The 10,392-nt window shown below is 37.9% G+C and overlaps 1 protein-coding gene and 1 non-coding gene across 2 annotated transcripts in view; one reads left to right on the forward strand and one right to left on the reverse strand.

Annotated features, from left to right (window-relative positions):
* LOC116840851 (cysteine protease ATG4B) overlaps positions 1–10,392 on the reverse strand; it is a 439,371-nt gene that overhangs the window by 350,883 nt on the left and 78,096 nt on the right. The window lies entirely within an intron of this gene.
* Positions 9,893–9,999, forward strand: LOC116840903. The gene has a single exon (XR_004377436.1). It is a non-coding gene; the product is annotated as a U6 spliceosomal RNA (small nuclear RNA).

The following is a 10,392-nucleotide window of genomic DNA, read 5'->3' on the forward strand; positions in this document are numbered from 1 at the left end:
GTGTGTGTGTGTGTGTGTGTGTGTGTGTGTGTGTGTGTGTGTGAGGGGAAAGGGTAAGAAAGAGAAAGGGGGAAAGAGGGAGGAAGCAGAGAGACAGAGAAAGAGAACTAAATGCAATAAATATTGAACTATTAAAAGAAAAATAATAAGAAAAATACATATAATGGTAATGATAAAGAAAAAAGGAGATATATATTGCCATTAGTGATTTACCGACTCGTAATTTATTAAATTAAATAGACTATATAGATGTCGGAACATAAATAATAAAATAATAAATAAATAAATAATAAGAGAGAGACAGAGACACATTTTTTATAAAATTAAAAAAAAAAAGAATTATTCTAAGACAAAAATTTAAAGAGCCTGCTTTTTATGTACACCTAAATATTTACAATGTCCAAGTTCAACGTATAAAGTTATTAAAAAAGAAACCCGTTTTCAGTGTTTAATATTATTTTTAAAAAAGATGTGATATAAAAACAAAATTACTTTTTCAAAAAAAGTAAAAGGAAGAAGCCAAGTGCACGCGCGTTAGCATTATCTATTGAAAAATACAAGAAAATTTTATACTGTCTACAAAAGTAATAATATCAAGAGGTTTACGCTAAATACCAATGATTAATCATTTCAATTTTTACTTTTATAAACATACGAGGTTTTGGCTATATAATTATAAATTAAATATATTATAAATGTATTAGTAACATATTATTAAATAAAAAATAAAATAATTAGAAAAATACATGATATAGAAAAAATTATAATAACGAATGATTAATCACTTGGCGTGCCTTTTTTTATAGGCAAACGGTTCTCTTATTTCAATAATTATCAAAATATTATATTGATTATCAATTATTTAAAAAAAGCATGCCCAGTGCTTTTTGTGTAAGTTATTATAATTTTTTTCAACATCATTTTATTTCTCTAATTATTTTATTTTTTATTTAATAATATGTCACTAATATATTAATAATATATTTAATTTATAAATATATTATACTATTATAGTATAGCCAAAACAACATATGTTTATAATTATTATAGTATAGCCAAAACAATATATATTATAGTATAGCCAAAACAACATATGTTTATAAAAGTAAAAACTGAAATGATTAATCATTCGTTATTATAATTTTTTTTCAACATCATTGTATTTCTCTAATGATTTTATTTTTCATTTAATTATATGTTACTAATATATTAATAATATATTTAATTTATAAATATATAACCGGACTTCCGTTTCCGGTGTGTGATAGGTGACGTGACAAAGAGTGTGAAGAGTGTGAAGAGAGTGTGAGAGAAAGAGAGAGAAAGGCTTGGTATTAAGGAGTGATGCGAGTGAGAAGGGGTGAAGGGTAGCGAGGGGTAGTGTAGGAGTGTGTGGGTGGCAGGAGGGAAACAGTGAAGGGAGGGCGAAATTGGAAGGCAGGAGAGGTTAGGATAAAGAAGGAGTGGAGAGATAGAGAGGAGGGAAGCAGTGTGAGTCATCTAGATGAGTGAGTAAGAACTAGATAGCCGGGAAAGTAGTGGCGGGGCATTAGGCAGAGGTAGGCAAGAGGCATAGACTAGAAAGTTGTGAGATAGACAGGAATAAGAAAGAAAGGAGAATCAGGATTAGAAAGAGAGGATAGGAGGAGAGGTTTGGAGGAAAGAGAGATGGCGAAGAGGAACGAAGGGGAGACAATGCAGAAGGGGAGAAGGGGATCATTAAAGGGAGAAAGGAGAGGAAGTGTGGGGACGTTTAAGAGAAAGAGGGAATAAGAAGAGGAAGAGCGAAAAAGGAGGAAGAGGAGACAGATGGAATAGAGGAAGAGTACTATGCTATAAAGAAGGGGAGGATGACAGGGAGGTCTCCACAGAAAGAGGAAGGAAAAGAGGATATGGAGGGGACGAAAGGAGCGAGGGAACGGGATGAGTGGAGGAGAGAGATAAAAGAGGGAATAAAAGAGGGTATGAAGGAGATAGTGGACGTAATAAAAAAGATGAGAGGGGAGATGAGTAGCCATAGGAGAGAGATGAGAGAGGAGTTGGAGGAGATGAGGAGGCTGTTGGGAGAGAAAGAGGAGACATGGAGAAGAAAGAAAGAGGAGCTAAGAGGTAGAATAAAGAAATTGGAAGAAAGGATGGAGAGGAAAGAGGAGAAGATGGCGAGAGTGACGGACGAAAGGGAGAGCGAGAGGCAGGGGAGTTAGTGAGAGAGATAAGAAAGGTGGAACAAAGGATAGATATGAGAGAAAGAGAAGAAAGAAGGAGGAATGTAATGATAAAAGGAATGAAGGGAGAGGATAGGGAAGTGAAGGGGAAGGTAAAAGAGATAATGAGGGAAATGGGGATAGAGAGGGAGATAAGGGATGTAAGGAAAATGGAAAGAGGGGAGAGATGGGTGGACAAAGATTAGGACGGTAAAGTTGGAAGTAATGAAGGAGATAATGAGGAGGAAGAGGGAGTGGGAAAAGAGAGGAAGGTGGGTAAGAGATGATTTAACGTGGAAAGAGAGAAAGATGAAGTAGAAATTGGAGGAGATTGCTAGAAGGGAGAGAAAAGAGGGGAGGACGGTGTGGGTAAAGTATGAGAGAATACAGATAGACGGGAGGTGGTGGAGTTGGGAACAGGATGAGGAGAGGTTAAGACTGAGAAGTGAGATGGGGGGAGGAAGGAGATTTCGGGGGAATCAGATTAGAGGAGAAGGAGAGGAAGGAGGGAGAAAAAGGAGAGAAAAGGGAAGAGGAAGGATGGAGAGTGGCATTTTGAAATATGGCGGGGTTGGGGAACAAGGACAAAGAATTCTGGGAGAGAGTGAAGAAATGGGAGGTGATAGTGCTGATGAAAACGTGGTTAGAGAGAAAGGGCTGAAAAAGATTGAAGAGAAGACTACCGAAAGAGTATAGATGGAAAGTGCAGTTGGCGAGGAGGAGAAATAGAAAGGAATGGGCAAGAGAGGAATGTTAATGGAAATAAGGAGTGTACGTAAATGGGGATATAAAGAGAGGAAGCTAGAAGGATTGCATGGAAAATAGAGATGAAGGAAGGAAGGTGATTATAGGAGAGGATTTTAATACAAGAACGGGTGAGAGTGGAGGATGGAGTGAGAATGGAAGAAGGAAGGAGGAAGGAGGACGGAGAAGATCTAAGGACAAAAAGGTGAATAGGGAAGGCAGGAAGTTACTGCAGGCGATAGAAAAAAGAGGTTTCGTGATAATAAATGGGAATGTGAGCGGGGATGAAGAGGGGGAGTTTACATATACGGGAGGAAATGGGGAGTCGGTAATTGATTATATACTGGCAGGTAGGAAGGTAATAGGAGAGGTGTTAAGGATGGAGGTGGGTGAGGAGTTTGACTCGGACCATCACCCAGTTATCGTGAAATTGAGAGGGACGGTTAGGAGAGGAGAAGGGCGGAGGGCGGGAAGTATGAGGAGATTCAGAGGTATATGGGATGGAGAAAGAAGGGAAAGATTTGAAAGGGAGTTAGAGAGGATTCAGGGAATGGAGGAGGAGGGGGGGCAGGAGGAGATAACAGAAATGATGGAGAGGATAAGGAGAGTTTTGAAAGTATGAGAGGAGGAAGGAGCGAGGGGTAAAGGGGTGAGAGGGAAGAGAGGGTTATGGGATAAGGAATGCAGAAGAAAGAAAAAGGAGGTGAGAAGGATGTTGAGAAGGTGAAAGTGGAGGGGGCGTGAGAGAGACAAGATGGGGTACAGAGAGAGGAAGAGGGAGTATAAGACACTTTGTGAGAGGAAGAGGAGAGAGGAAAGAGAAAAGATGGAAAGAGAGGTGATAGAGGCAAGGTCGGAGGAAAGTGTCTGGCAGCTGGTGAAGAGAAAGAGAGGGAAGAAGGGTGGAGTAAATGAGGAAATTGAATTGGAGGAATGGAAGAAATATTTTATGACAGTGATGGAGGAATGGAGGAGAAGGTGGTGAGAGGAAGAAGGAGAGTAGAGGAGAAGGAGGAAAAGATAGGGTGGGGAGAGGTGAAAAGGATAATGAGGAAGCTGAAAGATGGAAAGGCGATGGGATTAGATGAAGTTGCGAACGAAGTATGGAGGGAGCGAGATAGAGAAGTGGGCATGGAAGATGTGTGGGAAGGTATGGAGAGGAGAGGGATGGCTGGAGGAGTGGAAGAAAGGGGTGGTAATTCCGATTAGAAAGAAAGGGAACGGAGAGAAAGCAGAAGGGGTCACCCCTATAGAAGGATGACTTTGATGCCTTCTCTACAAAGTCTATACGACGGTGCTAGCGAAAAGGTTGAGGGAGGAAGGGAGGGGCTTACTGTCGGAGGGTCAGGCGCGGTTTAGAAAGGGAATGGGGACAATGGATCTGATCTATGTACTAAACTATGTAGTGAATAGGCAATTATGGAGAGAGGAAGGAAAATGATAGTGTTATTTATTGATCTAAAGGCGGTGTTTGACTCGGTGGAGAGAGGGATTTTGGTAGAGGCGATGAGGGGGAGAGATGTGAGGGAGGGGTTGGTGGTGAGAGTAGAGGAGTTATTGGGGGAGACGAGAAGGAGAGTAGGAGGGAATGTGGGGAGGAGGTTCTGAATGAGCAGGGGATTGAGATAGGGATGCCCGTTGAGTCCACTTTTATTTAACATTCTAATAACGGATCTGAAGGACGTGATGAGGAAGGGTGGATGGAAAGAGGTGAAGATTGGAGGGGAGAAGTTATACGCATTGGCGTATGCGGACAATGTGGTTCTGATGGCGAAGGAGGAAGAGGATATGAAGGCAATAATAGGAAGACTGGAAGGATATCTGGATGGGAAAGAACTGGAATTAAATGTAAGACGAAAATTATGAGGTTCAGGAAAGGGGGGGAGGTATGAGTGGAGGTGGAAGAGGAAAAAACTGGAAGAAATGAAAGAGTTTAAATATTTGGAATACGTGATGAAGAGGATTGGAGGGCAAGAAGCGCAGGTGAAAAATAGAGGAAGGAGGGCTGCGGTAGTAATTAGGGAGGTGTAGGGGATAGGGAAGAGAGTATGTGGGAGGGATTGGAGGAGGAGGCTATGGTTATTTGATAGGTTAATATGGACAGTGATGGAGTATGGAGTGGAGATTTGGGGATGGAAGAAGAGGAGGGAGTTGGAAAAAATTCAAGAAAGGTTTGTGAGGTGGACGATGGAGGACTCCAGGATACATGATAAGGAAGGAGGTTGGCAGAGAGAAATTGAGAGGGAGAACAGGGAAAAGCCTCAAAGGCCTGGGACTTTGAGAGGAGATTAGAGGAAGGAGGAGGAGAGGTAATTGCAAGGAGATGCTGGGAGGAGATGAAGGAGAGATGGAGAAAAGGAAAGATATTAGGGGGATGGGAGGAAGAAAGGAAATGGTTTATGGAGGAGAGAGGATGGAGGATGGGGGAAGAGGTAGGAGAGGGATATGAGGAGATGGAAGAGAGAGAGTGGGAGAGATAGAGGAGAGAGAGATGGGAGAAGATTAGAAAATCGTGAAGCAATAAATGATACCAGGTTGTGAAAGGAGAAGGAACAGCGGGATATCTGGAAAAGGGCTGAGCGGAAAAGGGGTGGAGGAGGGTGATAAGGTTTAGGATGGTAAATGAGATGAGAGAGGGCATGTGTTAGAAGGGAGAAGAGAAGAGGAGATGCAGGATGTGTGGGAGTGAAGTAGAGAGTTGGGAGCACGTATGGAAGAAATGTGTGGGGGGTAATGGGAAGGGAAGAAGTTGGGGAAGCGGTGGGGTAGATATTAGGGGTGGGAGGGGAGGGGAGGAATGAATAAAAAAACAGGTAGGGTGGAGGGGGTGAGTGAATGAGTGAGTGGGGGGGAGAGAGAGAGAGTGTGTGTGAGAGTGGATGAGATTGGAGAGACGGAGACGGAGGTCCGAGCGTTAGGTATGGTTAGTTTAAGTCAGGTTAAGTTAGTTTGGTTAGTTAGGTGTAAGTTAGCTGTAAGAATTAGTGTAAGTTTAGTTATTAAGAATTAGGATACGGAGATTGTGTGTGTGTGTGCGTGCGTGCGTGCGTGCGTGCGTGTGTGCGTGCGTGCGTGCGTGCGTGCGTGCGTGCGTGCGTGCGTGCGTGTGTGTGGGTAGGGTAGCGGAAATTATAATTTTAGACTTTGTAACCCCATATGGGGATCAATAAAAATTTACATACATACATACATTATAAATATATAGCCAAAACCATATGTTTATAAAAATATAAACTGAAATGATTAATCATTGGTACTTGGCATATACACTTCGTGCTATATGAGATTATATATGATTGAGCATTATAAAAATATTTTTACTTTTCAACTCTTAGATATGAATCCTGATCTTCAAAAAAAAGAAGCGTGGTAAATGGACACGAGAAAATCTGTCCAAAAAAATCTGTCTTATATAGTACCCTCACAGCACCGAACATTGCAGTAAGGTTATGGATAGGTTACAAGTTTACACATTTTAATGAGCATGTTACTGCAATCTGCCATCAAACTTACAAGATAACCTTACATTGTAATATTGTCATAAAGTTAATATAATCTTTAATATTTCAGCAAACTTACATATAATTATTTCATTTTCTGTGTATCTTGTAAATACTACACAATTGAAATATAGTTTATTAATAATCACTTAATTATATATACAACTATTTTCATATATAAAAATTTTTTTTATTAAGAAAGCAAATATAACTAAATTAAATTGAAACATTAATAATAAAATTAACTCCAGATTGTATTCAATAGCCGCTCCCAATGCTTAAGTTTTATGTATATCTCCGACTTTTCTTTTATTATGTGAAATATTTGGACTACATAGTTTATTTTTGTAGTTGTATTGAAGAATATTATAAGAAAATTATAATAACTGTTTCGGCTACATATAGGGATAATAAGAAACGCTTAATATCAGTTGAAGAAATAGCGCAAAAGCCAAGATAATAGACTAGGAACTTAGAGGTATCTGAGGTCTCGAGTTCGCGTCCGACTAGAACTGAGTAAATTTAAAATAGAGTGAAAATAGTGAGAAATCAAATAAAAGAGCTAAGTTTCATTTAAAATCAATATAAATTGACTAAGCTGAATATAAATAATATTTCTTTATCAAGAATTTCTTATTAAAAATATTGAAAGGTTCTAGGCATATTATATCAACTTTAATATAATATTTCGTATAAGGTAATGTTAATGGAATGAGCATGGACGAACATTTTCATGTTATTAGAAGGTTAATGACAGGTTTATTAACCTCCGTGTAATGTTATCGTCTTACAATTTAAGGTTGTTGTAACCTTATGGCAATATTAATGTGCGTGAGGGTATTTTTTGTAACGTGTTTTCTTAAATAAATGTTACTTCTTTTGTTATAAACTTTTGTTATATATATATATTATATATATATATATATATATATATATATATATATATATATATATACTTCTTTTGTTATAAACTTTTATTATTTCTACTACAAATGGCATTAATTATGATTAATGGTTAAAAAATTTATTGATTAATTGTTGAAAAATTCAATTTTAATAAGATAAAAAAGTGACTATATTACCTTCATATGTTTTTAATATGACCAAAATGCCGATTTTTGAAAATGAGTTATTTTCTTATGATTTGAATTAAATGTGTTGAGGATTTTATTACAACCATGCTATGCGTGATTATACTATTTATTAAGCATACAAAATATAATTGATACTTATGTTGTATGGGACGGATTTTCTGTACGTTAACACCATCCACGAATCACGTTACAGACCGCCACCGTATTACTAACTCCCTCTCTGGTTAAATCGTAGGAAGCATATGAACTAAAAGTAACATAAACTTTGTAAGTTACGATTAGGGGATCGCCCTAATCGTAACTTACAAAATATCAACCATCGATTTGTTCGTTAACATATATCAATATTCCGTACAAAATGTCTTCTATCATAATTTTTTCCTAATTGCTAAAGCTTTAAAGTAAACTGTAGCGCAAGTGGATTTTGAAAATTCCATTAAATAACAGTTGGAGAATTTTTCAAAAGTTAGCATGGCCAAATTACCCTCAGAGACCTTATTTAATGTATAAATGCAAATTATAATTTCGACAAAATGAAGGAAATCTACTATCAAATGCGTTGACGGCTACTAAATTTGTTAACGCATTCTTAGACAGTCACCCAACATTATTAATTCCATCATGTCATAATATAATGCGCAAATTGATAAAACTTTTTGTTATAGCACGAATTTATTTTTCGTTAAAAAAAAGCTATATTAACGAAACAAATGCAAATAACAGTCGCAATGTTGCTATAAAATTATGTGTTACAAGTGTTAAATGTTATACAAATAAAAAAAAATGATAAACGTTATTTATTGTTTTCCTCTACTTTATGCAATATATTCATACAAATATAGACGTTTTGAATCAACCTCGTGTGGCTGGAATAAACATGGCGGATGATTGCAGCACTTATATATCAAGTGACTTTAAATGTTACGATTACTGATTTACCGACTTGTAACTGTCATCGCGACGGAGTCGAGTAACAGTTCGCGTAAACAAGAATGGGGTTATAACGAGATTATATTTTTAATGCATAATAGTTTTAAAAGTTGCGAAGTGTGTGTTTGTGATAATTTTGAAGAAATGGAATTAACAAGGATAATATCAAATAAATATCGACGAATGCATAAAAATGTATAACGATGTAAAACTTGAATATTTTGTTTTTACTTTTTATAACTAAATTAAATAAGAAAATAAAAGAAGAAGGAAAAGAAAAGGAGAAGAAAAGAAAGAGAAAAAGGAGAGAATGTGTGAGAAAAAATGAAGAGGAGACAGAAAAAATGAAGATAAATGATAAGATGGTAAAAAAACCATGAGAGCGAGATGGAAAGACAAGAGGAAGAGTAGCGTTCAGTTGCACACAGTAACATTTGCACGTTTCAATAGTGCACGTTACAATTGGACACAGTATATTTAGACACGTGTACAATTGCGCACATGTACAGTTGTGCACATGTACAATTGCGCACATGTACATTTGCGCATATGTACAATTACGCACCGTTCTTTTGCTCACGCGTACAATTACGCGCATGTATAGTTGCGCACCGTTCTTTTGCCCACATATACCATTGCGCATATGTACAATTGCACACATGTACAGTTGCGCATCATTTTTTTTGGCCACGTGCACAATTGCGTACATGTACAGTTGCGCTCATGTACAATTGTGCACATGTATAGTTGCGCACCGTTCTTTTGCCCACTCCTACTTAAAATGTCCGATAGAAAACGAAAAGAAAAATTTTTATATATTTTAATCGTGCTTCTGATTCCTAATTTTCATAAGTAAGTTAATATATTAACAAGAAAAATTAAATGTAATATCGTTAAAATATCTCACATACCATTCAAATAAAAATTTATAAAATTGTTACGAATAATTGTATATCATATTTTATGAGAATTTTACGAATAATAAGATTTCATATCTTGTAGTAACTTTCGAACAGAACTCTACGCAATGCTATCAGAAATTAACGAATGAAAAACTTATTCCTATTTAAAATGTTTGATAGAAAACAATTTTAAAAAATTCTATCTAAACTAATCGTGTTTTTTATTCGTGCTTTTCATAAACTTAATATATTACCGATAGAAGTTTAATGTAGACTTTTTTATATATTCCGCATACCTTGCAAATGAAAACCAATAAGTGTTTTACGAAACGTTGTATATTGATTGTTATGAAAATGTTATGAATAAGAACATATCGTTTCCCATGACAATATACCGGGTACTATCATTCTCTATGCGAAATCCCTGCTTAAAAAGTCTGATAGGATCAAACAGAAAAATATCTATCTAATTCTATCGTGTTCTTGGTTCGTACATATCAGATTGGTCTGAAATTTCAGTACTTGCTTCGGCAGTACATATACTAAAATTGGAACGATACAGAGAAGATTAGCATGGCCCCTGCGCAAGGATGACACGCAAAATCGTGAAGCGTTCCACATTTTTATGGCCGTCAGGAAACTCGGCGCCAAGAAGAGGGCGCCGGGACCTGACGGTGTCCCGGGCACAATATGGGCCTTGGCATTGAGGGATAAGGAGGTGAAGAGCCGCATAATGCGACTCTTCACCTCCTGCTTGAGGATCGGGGCGTTCCCCAGCCCCTGGAAGAGGGCCAACTTGGTCCTCTTCAGGAAGGGGGGCAAGGCGGAGGATAGCCCTTCCGCATATAGGCCAATATGCCTATTGGACGAGGCGGGCAAACTATTCGAAAGAATAATACACGCCCGCCTCGTCCGGCACCTATCCCGGAGTAGTCCTACGCTCAACACCGAGCAGTACGGCTTCCGGGGGGGACGGTCGAGCGTGGACGCGATTATGCGCGTCCGGTCCCTCTCGGAG

Source organism: Odontomachus brunneus, unplaced genomic scaffold (genome assembly GCF_010583005.1).
Source record: "Odontomachus brunneus isolate Ranch 3 - 2012 unplaced genomic scaffold, Obru_v1 Obru_scaffold_012, whole genome shotgun sequence".
Lineage (NCBI taxonomy): Eukaryota > Metazoa > Arthropoda > Insecta > Hymenoptera > Formicidae > Odontomachus > Odontomachus brunneus.